This window comes from Gobio gobio (genome assembly GCF_949357685.1).
Source record: "Gobio gobio genome assembly, chromosome: 11".
Taxonomy (NCBI): domain Eukaryota; kingdom Metazoa; phylum Chordata; class Actinopteri; order Cypriniformes; family Gobionidae; genus Gobio; species Gobio gobio.
This window is the reverse complement of record NC_137104.1, coordinates 45,737,529-45,754,242: the sequence shown is the minus strand read 5'-3', so window position 1 is coordinate 45,754,242 and position 16,714 is coordinate 45,737,529. Positions and strand designations below refer to the sequence as shown.

The window sequence follows — 16,714 nt, the reverse complement described above, 5'->3', positions numbered from 1 at the left end:
TGTAGAACAGCAAAGGAAATGCAATGACACGCAAAACATGTGGAGGACATATCAATGTCTTTGGATAATTTTTTTTTTAAACTGCAAGAAGAATAAGTGTCGATAAGAGGCTTTTATGAGCATACTAAATCTTAGTTTGAAACACCCACATTTCAAGTGTTGATAAAAAAGAATGCATGGAGCTAGCGTAAAAACAGAACCGTGTTTTGGTTTAAAAGCAGAGGCTCTGTTCTTTTTTTCTTTTTCGATATACTGCATGTTCAGATATTCATTCAACAAAATATTCTGGGGGCCATGACATTTTTGTAAATATTATCAAAAATGCTGAGAGTGGCTGGCAACTAATGCTTCCTTGTTGAATAAAAGTATTCACTTCTTCCTTAAATCCCACTGACCCCCTTATGAACACACACATACACCAATCAGGCATAACATTATGACATATTATCCTAATATTGTGTTGGTCCCCCTTTTGCTAACAAAAACAGCCCTGACCTGTCGAGGCAAGAACTCCACTAGAACCTTGAAAGTGTGCTGTGGTATCTAGCAACAAGACGTTAGCAGCAGATCCTGTAAGTTGCGAGGTGCGGCCTCCATGGATCTGACTTTTTTGTTCAGCACATCACACAGATGCTCGATTGGATTGAGATCTGGGGAATTTGGAGGGCAAGTCAACACCTCAAACTCATTGTTGTGCTCCTCAAACCATTCCTGAGCCATTTTTGCTTGGTGGCAGGACGCATTATCTGCTGAAAGAGCCACAGGCACCAGGGAATACTGTTTCCATGAAAGGGTGTACATGGTCTGCAACAATGCTTAGGTAGGTGGTACGTGTCAAAGTAACATCCACATGGATGACAGGACCCAAGGTTTCCCAGCAGAACATTGCACAAAGCATCACACCGCCTCCGCAGGCTTGCCTGCTTCCCATAGTGCATCCTGGTGCCATGTGTCCCCCAGGTAAGCGACGCACACGCACCCGGCCATCCACGTGATGTAAAAGAAAATGTGATGCATCAGACCAGGCCACCTTCTTCCATTGCTCTGTGGTCCAGTTCTGATGCTCACGTGCCCATTGTTGGCCAATATACACTGTGTATTCTGACACCTTTCTATCAGAACCAGCATTAACTTCTTGAGCAATTTGAGCTACAGTAGCTCGTCTGTTTGATCGGACCACACAGGCCAGCCTTCGCTCCCCACATGCACCATGACCCTGTCGCCGGTTCCTTCCTTGGACAATTTTTGATAGATACTGACCACTGCAGACCGGGAACACCGCACAAGAGCTGCAGTTTTGGAGATACTCTGACCAAGACATCTAGCCATCACAATCTGGCCCTTGTCAGATTTAATGTGATTCGGGAACTGGTCTCTTTCAAAAACAGTTTTTACTGCCCTCTTCTGGAGAAGACCGTCATCACTAGAGTAACCATTACGCTTTCCATCCATACACAACCCTCCTGTTGTTGGTTTGGTGGATGTTTACTTTAGTAATTAATTTTCATAGTAGAATAATACATGAATTAGTGAGTATTATTAGATATATTTGCAGTATCAATTACCAACTCTGTAGATCAATTCAAAAATAAGATTATTGTCTCTGAACCTCCACGTCAACAACAGCAACAGCAAGTTTTGAGGAACAAACATAAGTACAAGCAATAATAGAAAAGATCACACAGCTCTTAATAATATATAATTATATATTTATTCATACTGCCATATCCATTTATATTGGTTAATTGTAAAAAAGAAAAAAAAAGAAGTACAGTCTTTGTGAAGGTTTCAATCCCCAAGGACCAAAATCCAACGTCCACGTCGCCCTCATTTTAAGTCTTAAACCGTGACCCCCAGATTGTAAATGTGTCTGTGTATCCCAAGATCAGAGCCCAAAAACTACACAAGATACACACTCATTGATAACAAGGTAACTGTTGATTGAGAGTGTGTGTGTGTGTGTGTGTGTGTGTGTGTGTGTGTGTGTGACAGACAGATAGAAAGAAAGAAAGAAAAACAGACAAAGGTTGTTAGGCATCCACAATGAGGTAAAAATACAACAAAACAGGAATAAGGGGCAGAATATTTTTGAATATAATGTGAAAACTGCATTTATGACTTCAAAATAAAGAAATGAATAAAGTCAATGTTTCGTGGCCTTTCCAGTATAGTAAACTATTTTCTAGTAAGTCAACTCGATGTATGCCATACTACTTAAAAATGACAATACTTGTATTATGGAGTTAGATAAAATCACATCAGTTCTAATGTGTCATAGTGCAACTGTTCATGGTTCATTTTCTCAATTAACTGACAATCTTAATAAAGGACAAATGTAAAGAAGAGACACAGACATTAAACACAAAAACATCCAAATACACCGGCATTCTGGCGACAGGTTTCAGAAAAGAAGGATAAAACTTGACGCAGTGCTAAACTTTGTAAAAAGATCCTGTATTAGTAACATACTGAACAATTTTTGCTGGCCCGCAAGCTTCCCTAACGGCATTCCTGAAAGCAAAACTTCACAACATTCCATGTGAAAGAAACATGAAAAAATGTTTCTTGTCTTTCTAGTACCATTTAGATATTTTGTATTGTGACATTTTCATATTAATGAAACAGGTAATTTTACATACATACATATATATATATATATATATATATATGATTGCATTTTATAATATATAATACGTTATAGGTTTATATATATATTAGTGTTGTCAAACGATTAATCGTGATTGAATCGCATCCAAAATAAGTTTGTTTACATAATATGTGTGTGTGTTGTGCATAATTATTATGTATATATATATATACACACACACACACGCATGTATATATTTAAGAAATATTTGCATGTATATATATTTTTTATAATTTAGATTATATAAATATTTTATATATAAATTTCTTATTTATTTATATATGCATGTCTATACTGTGTATTATATATATATATATTTATTTATTAATTTTTTTTACATGCATTTTATAATATATAATACGTTATAGGTATATATATATATTAGTGTTGTCAAACGATTAATCGTGATTGAATCGCATCCAAAATAAGTTTGTGTTTACACGTGTGTGTGCTGTGCATAATTATTATGTATATATAAATACACACACACGCATGTATATATTTAAGAAATATTTGCATGTATATATATTTTTTATAATTTAGATTATATAAATATTTTATATATAAATGTCTTATTTATTTATTTATATATGCATGTATATACTGTGTATATATATATATATATATATATATATATATATATATTTTTTTTTTTTTTTTTTTTTTTTTTTAAATTGACACCACTAAAATACAATTGTATGGTTTTTTTTTTAGTGTCCATTTTGTTTCATAACCCTTACCAGAACCTGGAGTCGAGGGCAGTGGATAGATAGCTGGATGAGCGTTCCATCTGTAATCTACAGAGAAAGAGTTAACATTATAACGAGGCTTTTTATATACATTTTATAGAGCGTTTATGGAGCACTTTACATGCATTAATAAATAAATACAATTATAAATATTCATGCTAACTGCATTGATTGATAATCAACAAAACAGGAAATTACATTAGGACGTATATTCCATTTCATTTCAGAGAAGACAAATAATTGCAATCACACAGTCAATGTTTATAAGAAAAAAATATATTTCTACCAGGAAGACTCGGGAGACCAGATAAAGTATGATAACACCATTAGTTTATTAACAGACCAGCAAGTATTAAATTAGAGGTTCTTTGGCGTAGGCCCCGTCCGTAGCGCTCGTCACGAGGGTAACGGACTCTGCATTTCCTGCCTGAAGATGAAGGCAGGGGAGCAGCCGACCCCCAAAAATTGGTGGAGGAAATTAGTTCCTCCAGGACGGGACCTACTCACCCCCAAAAATTGTAAAAGAATTGTATACTCGCCCGTCGTAAATGCTGCGATTCCTTGAACGGCCACAGATGGGCCTTGATCAGCCAGGTAGAGACAAAAGCCTTGAACGGCCGCAGACAGGCCTTGATCAGCCAGGTAGAGACAAAAGCCTTGAACGGCCGCAGACAGGCCTTGATCAGCCAGGTAGAGACAAAAGCCTTGAACGGCCGCAGACAGGCCTTGATCAGCCAGGTAGAGACAAAAGCCTTGAACGGCCGCAGACAGGCCTTGATCAGCCAGGTAGAGACAAAAGCCTTGAACGGCCGCAGACAGGCCTTGATCAGCCAGGTAGAGACGAAAGCCTTGAACGGCCGCAGGCGGGTCTTGATCAGCCAGGTAGAGACAAAAGCCTTGAACGGCCGCAGGCGGGCCTTGATCAGCCAGGTAGAGACGAAAGCCTTGAACGGCCACAAGACAGAGCCTTGATCGGCTGCGTGGAAATGAAGGCAACGTTAGGCCACCTGGAGACGAAGGCCACGTTAGGCTGCATGTAGACGAAGGCCACCTGGAGACGAAGGCCATCTTGAGACGAAGGCCACCTGGAGACGAAGGCCACATTAGGCCGCATGTAGACGAAGGCCACGTTAGGCCACCTGGAGACGAAGGCCACGTTAGGCCACCTGGAGACGAAGGCCACGTTTGGCCACCTGGAGACGAAGGCCACGTTAGGCCACCTGGAGACGAAGGCCACGTTAGGCCACCTGGAGACGAAGGCCACGTTAGGCCACCTGGAGACAAAGGCCACGTTAGGCAATTGACGAAGAATAAGAGCTATAGAGACTGACAAACGGCATGAGTAATAATCTGAGAATGTGACGCTGTGACACCACCACCAGTATTTGCATAAGAATTACTTCGAATATGGACATTGAACATGCAATAGATATGGATATTGACATAGGTGTTGACCAATAAACAGAGGGAATTGTTATGCTACTGCAAAAGCCGCGTAGGCTGTATGGACTGCCACGTTGGCCAAATATTCAATGCCTCCATAGGCCATGGTACGGAGAGCTGCGTAGGCTGTATGGACTGCCACGTTGGCCATATATTCACTGCCTCAATAGGCCGGGGTACAAAAAGATGCGTAGGCTGCATGTTCTGCCACGTTGGCCATATATTCACTGCCTCAATAGGCCGGGGTACGAAATGCCACGTAGGCTGTATGTTCTGCCACGTTGGCCATAAATTCACTGCCTCAATAGGCCGGGGTACGAAAAGCCGCGTAGGCTGTATGTTCTGCCGGGTTGGTCATATATTCACTGCCTCAATAGGCCATGGAACAGAGAGCTGCGTAGGCTGTATGATTGCCACGTTAGCCGTGTATACGGCCTCAATAGGCCGGAGTACGAAAAAGCCGCGTAGACTGTATGACTGCCACGTTAGGTCGTATATACTGCCACGAGAGGCCGGGGTACGAGAAGTTGCGTGGGCTGTATGGACTGCCACGTTAGGTCGTATATACTGCCACGAGAGGCCGGGGTACAAAAAGTTGCATAGGCTGTATGGACTGCCAAGTTAGGCCGTGTATACAGCCTTGATAGGAGAGGGTACAAGAAAGACGCGGCGACTGAGAATGATAAGCCGGTGCACAGAGAAGGCTGCGATAGCCCATAGTGAAGAGAAGACAGCGTGGGTGCATGAGTTGGTCTCGATAGACCCCATGAAAAAGTATTAGGAGTTAAATGATAAACTGTAACTTACCTGATGCTTGTCAAGACACGTAGGCAATCTTAGATAACCTGAAGGTTTGCGCATTCTATAATATTAGAATGCTGACGACCATCTTGACCACCAAACAATCCTGCGTTCAGTTGCTGTTGTAGCAGCACATAACCCTGAATGAATGTCCGGTATACTGAGGAGATGGTCTGTAGGTCTGTCTCTAGGTGAGTTAACCACCTTGATTTGGGAGAGTGTTGGGGAATATAAAAATTGCAGAATGATTAGGGGTGCAGGGATGTGCTTAGAAATATCCTCTTTTACCGAGACGAAGGCCACGCTGATGAAGCCGCAGTAGGCCACAGAGATGAAGGCTACAATAGGCCACCTGGACAGAGACCACGTTAGGCCACAGAGAAATTCATGAAAGGCATAGAGACTGACGAAACAGGATTGATGAGTAGTAATAAAGGAGAAAACATGCCACCACCAGTATTTGCATGAAAATTATTACTTGAAGTTGCTGAGTGTTTGAGTCAGATCTTGCTTGTACTATAATGCGGAGGATGACCATGTACACGGCACCTTGATAGAGTATGCAGACTCCACGCATTGAGCTGCGTTCGTAGCAGCCCCAAGCCAAAGAATGACCTAGGCATAGAGGAGTTGGGGAACTGCAGTTCTTAGCATCTGCAGTTGGAGGATTCGAAACCATTGGGTGTGACTCCAGCTCACAGCTAGATAGAACACCATCTAACCATCAGAACCTGTTGAGAGAACCCGCAGAAGAAAATAAACCAGAACAGCATGACAAATACATAACCGAAAATTGAAAACCAAACAAATACCCTTACGGAAGGATAAGAATGTTTTAGAAGATGCTTTACTAGCTAATAAACCATAGCTGGCTATAGAACCCTGCAAAGCAACCGAACCAATGAAAAACATTAATCAATGTGAGAGTCATCGTTTGATAACCTGAGCCAAGTTCATACTGTATGATTTTTTTTTTTTTTTTTTTTTTTTTTGGTCCACGTTTGGCAGTCTGAGACAAATATCGCAATCCTAAATTCTTTTGACCATAGGTTAAAATCTTGTGTCTTTGATAACATGTTTGACATACTCACCAACAGCCATGATAAAATTGTAGCCTGAAGTAAATTAAACAAATGTGAGTGGGTTGATGTAACCTCCAGACAAATTCTTGTGCGTTTGATTATCATGCAGTCTGACATTAATGCAGCGGAGTTCCCACAGTGTGACATCAGGATCACAGTCTGAAAAGCAACGAATCACAATGATTATAAGCCGCACCGTGTGTGCCAGCTTTGGTGACGAGAAAAACAAAAAGCTCACTGCGAGAGAGCTCGTCATTTGCAGAAATCAGTATGCATGTGCAGACTTTGTCAAACAGTCACACTATATTTACTCCCCGTATATTGTGTTAGTCTCGATAGACTGACAAATGTTGGTGTTTACAATGCGAGCGTAGCCAATCACAGACACGTCTTTCCTGAAGCTCAAACAGTAGAGCGTAGCACCAGCAACGCCAAGCCATGGGTTCGACTCCCAGGGAAAGCAAGATCCGACAAAATACCAAATGTGCACCCTAAACACGATGTAAGTCACCCTGAACCAAAGCGTCCGCCAAATGCGCAAATGTAAATGTCTGTGGAGCGCCTGAATGCAATGGCCAATTGGAGGAGCCAACACAACATGGAACATACACAATCAGGATTGAATGGCTCAGCGCTTGTTCACTGACCAATTCTGCCTTCTAGTGCATACGTTTGACCAACGAAGAGTAGAACATGCTATAGATTCATGATTTGGTGTAGTCAGATTGACCGAAACGGTTTCAACTAGTGTCAGAGTTTAGTTGAACTGAAGCATTTGATGGTTTCATGCATTTATAAAGGGAACGCACTCTGCTCACTTACTATATTCATAAAAGATTTGAATAATTGTATTCCCGTGCTGCGATTTAGTTGCTGTACAGGATGCAATCTTTATGAAAAATGGGTCGGATTGAGTACGGAATTAAATTGCTGCTATCGAATATCCAGTCAACCTTGTTTATTAAGCAAACCTTACTTGACATATGGTGCTTTGAGTACTAGCGAAATACACTTTGTTTAATTCATAATTGTAACCATGGCGTCATAGTACAGAAGGACCGAATGAGACATAGCACTAAATTCTAAAGTTCCTAAAATAGACAGAAGCATCCAGATATCAGTAGCGGAATAAAACATGAAAAGAGTCATATTAACTGGAGTAACGCAAAGACAAAAGCAAAATTACTATACATGTTTGCTTTAATGAACTAATTTATTAATATGAAGCGCATATTTATAAAGCAATAAGCAACGGCACCTTTATAAGAGCACAGAACGCTACGGTTCTTCCTCATAGTAAAGGAAGCCATGTCAAATCACACAAGGAAGCCATTTCAACACTGGGTGCCCCGTATGTTTGAGCAAAATATGTACTCTGCTGATGACAGGCCCATAACACTTCTAAGCTTGAAACTATGGTGTCAGTTTCAATTGCATTTTGTATGTGACAAACTCACAGCGTTTGCAAGATGAATAGCACCATTGAATGAGAACGGATCAAGCACTGATGTCGGTGCTGTACTTAAAAATATATGCTGAGCAAATTAGCATAGTTAATTCAACTTTAGCGATCTGATAACACTGAATCCATTCGCGATTTCAGCTTAACTTCTGTTAATCATGAAGCCCCGATTAATGGGTGCATGTCGCTTTAAAACCCGTATTGGATTCCTTGCATTCATGGGGAGAATGATAGAGGCTAATATGCTGTGCCAGCTGTTTGGTTTCAGCTTTTCTAAACAAAATACAATCGTTAACGGTAACCGGTGTCATGCGAATCATTTACGAGGCACTGTGGATAGTTTACAACACGAGCAAGCGATAACGAGCAACGCACAAGCAGGTGCGCGTCTCGTGCACGCATGCTTGCGACAATTTGAGAAAGAGTAAAATCCCGATCGATATCGGAAATGCATAATCATATACATATCACTGTGATGAATGGTGATGAAGTGATGACGCCAGAATGGTGATGAAGATCACAGCCGTGTCTTTGATAACATGCCCAGATAGTCCTCCATTGAAAGTGACTGCTCTGGATCTAAACGCGTGTCTGTTGCCGCGACAGCCCAATGAACAGAATGATAGGCTGACATGGACTTTGAACGCCACTGTATTGCACAGGACCAGCGATCGACCGCCGCGGAACGTCCGGATCGTCAACTGCAATGCTGGCGTCAGCATCTGTGAACTCAGACATGTGTTAATTACCGATCTTTTATACTCTGAGAATTATGACTTGATTGGATAGGTCTGAATGTGATAAGTGACGTAACATTGAATCTTCCTGCCAGAACTTGCGCATAAGCTTCATTTCGGGTTCTAGGGGGTCCTCTAATGATAATAAATACTCATTACAAAAAAAAGTTACAGACAATGATTATAAAGACTAAAATGTATAATTAGAGGATAAATTCAGGCTTACAATTTAACCTTTTAAAAAAAAAAAGCCTACTCTGCTCTGATTGGTCAGATGGGCTAGTCTCTTGTGATTGGTTCACCGCTTGCACCACATGTTTAATATATTGGAATTTAATCTCCGGATCTTCCTCAGCACTTAATACAGAGTGGCTGCATCCAAAATCACATACTTCCCTACTATATAGTAAGCGAAAAACATTATGTGACAAAAAAGTAAGTCTGAATTCACAGTACTCAGTAAAAGAGTAGGCAAAAAGTACCTGGATGACCTTCTTCCGGCAAGATTCTGAAGTGTGCATTTGATGGACACTTTACTATCCCGAGCTAACAATGTAGTGTGTAGGTCACAGGAGAGGATTTATGAAGGGCAGTGAAGCAATGTAACTGATGCTGGTAGGTCACATGGTAATGCTAACATGGAGTATGTGCTAACAATGTAGTATGTCCAGATTATATTCATAGTACACACACTCAATATAGAACATACTTTTTTTTAGCAGTTGTGAAGTAATTATTCAAAACAAGTACCTAATCAAGAGATTATGCGATTTTGGACGCAGCCAGTGACACTTTAAATGAGTCCACCCCCCAAGATTACTGTGATAAACATGAGCCTTGTCTGAAAGGCAAAGGTATTACTCAGAGGTTTCGTTTCAAGTATAATTCTTTTCAATTAATAGTGGTTTATGTAACGTTATCTAGTGTAAATGATACATGCCATTAGACATTTGTACTGGCTACTGTACACAGGCCACCAGAGCACTATACAGACTTCATCAAAGAATTTGATTTTCTATCGAAAATAGTACTGGCTGCCGACAAAGTATTAATTATTTGTGATTTTAATATACATGTAGATAATGAAAAAGACAAATTGGTATTGGCATTTACAGACATTCAGGACCTACTCATTGATCATACTCCATTTAGCCAAGGCTGCAAAACCAGCTGTTATAAATATGGTAGAACTATCACTTCTACCACTAAAGATTGATTTATAAATAATCTTCCTGATCAGTTTCTACTCCTCGGCATACCAGATAGCTTAGAAGAACTAGATTTTGCAATATAAACTATTGACACTCTCTAATTCCAGCACTTTAGCCACAGTTGCTCCTTTGCGTTTAAAGAAGATTAAGGAAAATAGTATGATGATATAGTATAACGAGCACAGTCTGGCCCTCAAGAAAGCAGCCTAAAAAATGAAACAGCTGGAAGAAAACAAAACTAAATGTATTTCGCATTTCGTGGAAAGAAAGTGTTATTGCATACAGAAAGGCCTTAACCATCTAGTAACCGCACAGTCTCTGTCTAGTACAGTAATTGTCTAAACTTGTTAAATCATCAAAATCAACAACATGTATGTTAGACCCAATACCGACTAAGCTACTGAATGAGATGCTTCCAGACGTTATAGATCATCTTCTTAACATTATTAATTCAACATTGTCTATAGGATATGTACCAAAAACTTTTAAGCTGGCTGTTTTTAAAGCTCTTATAAAAAACTGCAACTTGAAAATAAAGAATTAGTTAATTACACACTGATCTCGAGTTCACCTTTTCTGTCAAAAATACTAGAAAAGGCAGTATCCTCACAACGGTGTTCATTTTTTAGAAAGAAATGGTATCTGCAAGGATTTCCATTCAGGATTTAGACCGCATCATAGTACTGAGACTATTGCTCTTATCATCCAATCGTGGTTGTATCTCTCTATTAGTTTTACTGGATCTTTGCTGCATTTGACCACAACATTCTTTTGAATAGACTCAAAAATTACGTTGGCATTAGTGGAACAGCATTAGCATGGTTCAAATCATACTTATCTGACCATTATCAATTTGTAGCAATAAATGAAGAGGTGTCATAACGATGACAACTTCAGTTTGGAGTACAGCAAGGCTCAGTACTAGGACCGTTGCTTTTCACCCTGTACATGCTACCCTTGGAAGATTATCATTAGAAAGCATTGCGTTCGTTTTCACTGTCACGCTGATGATACTCCGCTCTATATTTCTTCACGCCCCAACGAAACATACCACAAAAAAACAATTCACAAAATTAACGTAATACATAGATGATATAAAAATAAAAAACACCTCAGCACATAATAACCTACAATACTGTATAATACTTGATGGCTGCTCTGTCAAGTCTTCATTGTCAGTTAGGAAACTGGGTGTGCTCTTTGATACCAATTTGTACCATCTGTAAAACCGCATTTTTCCATCTTAAAATGATATCTAAATTACAACATATGCTCTCAATGACAAATGCGGCAAAGTTAGTTCATGACCTCAAGGCTAGATTATTGTAATGCTCTAGTGGGTGGTTGCCCTGCACGCTTAATAAACAAACTCCAGCTGGTCCAAAATACAGCAGCTTGATCCAGAACCAGGAAGTAAGACTACATTAGCCCTGTTCTGTCAACACTGCATTGGTTCCCTATTAAACATCAAATACATTTTAAAATCTTGCTAATTACTCTAAATGGTTTAGCTCCTCAGTACTTGAGCGAGCTCTTAACGCATTATAGTCCATGTCTATTTCGATCCCAAAGTTATGGCCAGTTGATAATATCTAGAATATCAAAAATCAACTGCAGGCGGTAGATCCTTTTCGGATTTAACACCCAAACTCTGGAATAGTCCTCCTAGCCTTGTTCGGGAAGCAGACACACTCTGTCAGTTTAAATCTAGACTAACACATTATCAATTTAAATTATTCAAATCAGTAAAATGATTGTTAGGCTGCATATATTGGGTCAACAGGAACCGGGAACAACACCCTATAACCTATAACACCCGATGTACTTGTTACATCGTAAGAAGAACGGCATCTACACTAATATTTGTCTGTCCGTCTCATCCTTATCCCGAGGTTACCGTAGTCAGCAGGATCCCGTCCGTATCCAGATCAGATGGTGGACCTGCACCTAGACACGACCAAAACGCAGCCCTGAATGTCAGCAGAGACCGTGTCTACTAGAGGCCTCATCGACATGACAGCCATCAGCACAGATCCTCAGCAAAGACCACAAGAACCAGACAGGTCCTATGGCCAGTTTCGGCTTCATAATGGCGTGATGAATCCGATCTTAAAGGTCCCATGGCATGGCATTTTTCTATTATTTTATAGTGTTTTCTGAGGTGTACTTATATTATTAGTATGATTTTTACATCATAAAATGTCATAATTTAGAAATAAAAGGCATTTTTTCTATACTGCTGTTTGCCCTGTGGCTGAATGCCCTGCTTCAAGAGGCGTGTCTGCTGTGAGACTTCAGTAAAAACGCCCACTGTTGTGATTGGCTGACATCTTTGCATTTTAAATGAGCGGAGGGGGCGTGGTTTAACGAGGCACGAGCAGGCACGAGAGTCTGCCAGAGAGACGGATGGACCTGTGTTCACTTCTCATCAGTTCTCTCAGCATGTCTCAGTTCAGGGTGAACTGTTTTAGTTACAGCATATACTTCAGGTTATTAGTTTATTTCTAGTCGGAGGGGCTGTCACTCATGTCAGAAAGTTAGTAACTTTAGTAAATTATGGATCAGCGCTGACTCGAGACGCGAACCGTTTAGAACGATTCAGTCCGATTTGGTGAACTGGTTCGGTTCACTAAAAAGAACCGATTCAAAAGAATGATTCGTTTGCGAACCGGACATCACGGAGACGAAGCGATTGCTAACAAAGTTATTTATAGTAACTACTGAGTTATGAGAGCGCTGTCAGTCAGCGCGAGTTTATTGTGTTTGTATCTGAGAGTTCTGAATAAACACGAGTAGTCACACCGAGTCCTCTTCATCATTATTCTACCAACTTTGTAACACATGCAATGTACCATTACAGCGAGATGAACGAGTTAGTAACTGTTAAGTGTTGAGTATAGCATTATTTCTAGATATGTTCCAATCATATGAATAGCGTCATTGACGCGCATTGAGTAACGTTACACAGCGCAAACAAAGACACAACAGCAGTAATCGAATGTAATCCAGTTTATTGTGGGGAAAGCTGGCTAGCCTAGCCGGATACCCTCACGCTTACCCTCCTTCTGCTTAATCTCACGCCGCGTTTGGTGCCTCCGCTGTGGGCCAGATGCAGTACTGGGGGTCGGGGATGTTGGAGGCCGAGCTTCGGCGTGCGTGAAGTTTATCTCTAAAGATGTGACTGCTGATGTTAAACAGAAAAGACTGTATGCACATTTTAGAACAGATAGACGCGACAAGGACGTACAAAAACACTGACTCACAAGATAGAAAACACCGTTCTGTCGGGAGAGAGAGAAGCCGCTGCGTGTCCACAAATAATAAATAATAAGCTACACATAAGAAATCAATGATCACAGATCAGAAGGAACTGAAGAAAGACTTCTGTTTTCATTTGTACATCCAAACACTGAGAAACTGCCAGTGTTCAATCGTTCACAAGTAACGTTAATGATCTCGAGTGTTTGCATGGGCGTGCCAGATTCTCTGGGCGGGGGAAAGGGAGGAAACCGTTCCTGCTTGGACGTCAAACCAGGAGACTTCAGGATTGGCTAGTCTGGCCTGTCATTTTCTCAAAGGCAGAGAGAGACAGCCAGAACTCGGGTTTACACCGATCAACATTTCTATCCACTTGGGGACAATATTCAGGCTAGGGGAACTCATATTAATGTTGAAATACCTCATAAAATGAAAATTTCATGCCATGGGACCTTTAAAGCAAAAGGAACTGGATGAATATTGGAATGCTACCTATCTCGATCTGAATTCTGACTTGTGATGCAACCTGAATCATAATCACAACATGTTCGTTCGCTGGCAAGAGGAGAACTGGCCCCACGACTGAGCCTGGTTTCTCCCAAGGTTTTCTTTTCTCCATTCTGTCAGCTGATGGAGTTTGGGTTCCTTGCCACTGTCACCTCTGGCTTGCTTAGTTGGGGACACTTAATATTCAACAATATTATTGATCTGACTGCACTGACGCTGTTGTATGAGAACTGAACTGAGCTGGATGACATATTTTTTTGCAGAACTGCTATATAGATTAATATGTGTATATTTATATAGTAAGTGACTTGACTTGATACGAACAGTAATAATGGCGTCAGTTTTACTGTATCAATTCGAGCTTGAGTCCTCATGTTTCGGAAGTGCACGCAAAGTGAATTTGCTCTTGCATATGCTTCCAAGCTTTTCCAGGCCTCAGCTACAACTACAGTGTTTGAGGGTGGGTCGAAGCAGATGTCATTCGCAGGCAGCCAATGAAAACCATAGGCTGGCATTATGCAAATGTGTTACAAACCTTGGTAGGTTCAAGAAGGAACGTTTGGGAGACATTAACTCATGCACTTTGATCTTTGAAACTTTGCAGACTTTTAACATTCACAGACACCTATACTGCACACTACATGAAAGGCAATATCCAAAAAGGCATAATAGGGCCACTTTTAAGAGTCTCCATATCAATTTCACAGACTTGTTTCAGAATTATCATCAGAAAAAAAGTGATTGATTACTTCAATGGACAATACAAAAAAAAAAAAACATTTCATTTGAGGGTTTTATCAAATGTAATGTTCTTAATGTAGAATCAATAACATTTAAAAGGGACCTATTATGCCCCTTTTTACAAGATGTAATATAAGTCTCAGGTGTCCCCAGAATGTGAAGTGAAGTTTCAGCTTAAAATACCCCACAGATCATTTATTATACCATGTTGTAAATGCCCACGTTTGAGTGGAAGAAAAAACATGCTGTTTTCGTGCATGTCATTTTAAATGCAAATGAGCTGCTGCTCTCCGCCCCGCTTTTATGAAGAGCTTGTGCCTCGTATAATCTGCCAAAAACTAAAACATCTGTTTGGTATTGATTATCATCTCTATCGTGATCACGCTTACGTGACATTGCAATTCTTCATAATCATGAAAGTTTATTATCTTCATGCGTTTTAAAGCCATATCAGTCTAAACTTCTGATATATGGTGTTCTGAGCGCACACACCAGAAGCACACACGCAGAAAGCAAAATCTGGATGTCAGACGGCCCGTCCTGTGAGTATAAAGCCAAGTTCTCTTTCATGTCTTATTACGCTTAAACTGTCAAATACACACAAGGTTATTTCAAACATTCACATAAACACGTACCTACTGCTATATATATGCCGTCACTCACTGCTCTTGACTGAATGAACTTAAGTAGCTTTATTAAGAACACATTTCTTACTTGAATGCTAGTGTTAAATGCTCTGGCGAGGAGATAAACATGGTGGACTGTGTACAGCTCATTAAGGGTGGGGCCACTGGAATGTGACGTCACATTGCATAGAAACTGCAAATTGCTTGTTCTGAGATACTGCTTATGATTTATTAAAAAAGGAATGGGTGGATATTTACCATTATAGAGTAATACACACACTGCCGACACACATTTATGTTCAAACACCATGTTAAAGTGAATTTTGCATAATAGGTCCCCTTTATATACTGTATAACAATATTTGAAAATTTTGTAGTGTTAGTATTTTCATGCCAACCCATTCTGACTCACCTGTACACACTCTTCTAAATCCATCTTTTCTAGTTCATGACAATTCTGTAAAATAAAAGGAAATGATGCATTTGATTTGTGTTGTTAGAGGCTCTGGAGGTTCAGCACAGATGGAGGTTAGTGTTTGTCTGACTGTTTACTCACCCGTGCTAGTGAGGTGAAGCCTACATCTGTAAGCTGAGAGCAGCGAGCCACCTCTAATATTCTACAGAGACAAAAAGATCAATGGTTCGAAGTTTAAAAGAGGAAAAACATTGGGTAATGGGTTATTGCATGCAAATGCATCAGTTGGTATGTGTGTTATGTACCTGAGACGGGGGCAGTTTTGGCCCAAGGCATTGAGAATAGCGTCTGTGATGTTTGCACAGCCAGACACACACAAAGACTGCAGCCGATGGCACCCGCGGCAGATGGTTATAAGACCTTCATCTGTGATCTGCTGCTCGATTCACACACAGAGACATACCTAGATGAGGAACCCATCCGCTGGACATATTCACACCCATCCCGTGTATGAGAGAATGAGAATGAGAATGTGTGCGTCTTACTGAACACGTCTGCAAATTGAGTGTGACCAGCTCTGGACAATGTGCTCCAATTTGCTTAAGTGCTTCGTCTTCCAACTATAAAGAGAGAAAATGTCAAAGTGAGACAGATAATGTGCTACTAAATTATTGATTGGATTTAAAGAGACAGTACACCAAAAAATATATATAACTTTATTCATCATTTACTCATCCTCATGTTGTAAGTCAACCCCATATATTTTTTTTCTTCCAAAGAATACAAAATGAGGTGATTCAGTAACAATCAAAAGACAATGAAGAATCAATGAAAACAATTACCATAAAGTATATATTAGTGCTGTGCAAATTAACGCAGGGGAATCATTTTTTCAGTTTAACGCAAATAACGCAGCATCCGTTTTTATATCTATTTTTGCCTAGCATTGTATTATATGATCACGCTCTTATTCATGTAAATGCTTTTAAACCATCTAAGTGCGACAAGACAAAAAGAGAATGCGCTGTATGTCAA

The 16,714-nt window shown here is 40.2% G+C and overlaps 1 long non-coding RNA gene across 1 annotated transcript; it reads right to left on the bottom strand.

Moving 5' to 3' along the window:
• Window positions 1-15,650: 15,650 nt before the first annotated feature.
• On the bottom strand, window positions 15,651-16,097 carry LOC307133376. Its single transcript, XR_013817433.1, has 3 exons — window positions 15,985-16,097; window positions 15,821-15,881; window positions 15,651-15,721 (listed from the first exon to the last, which is right to left on the bottom strand). It is a non-coding gene; the product is annotated as an uncharacterized lncRNA (long non-coding RNA).
• Between the last annotated feature and the right edge of the window lie 617 nt (window positions 16,098-16,714).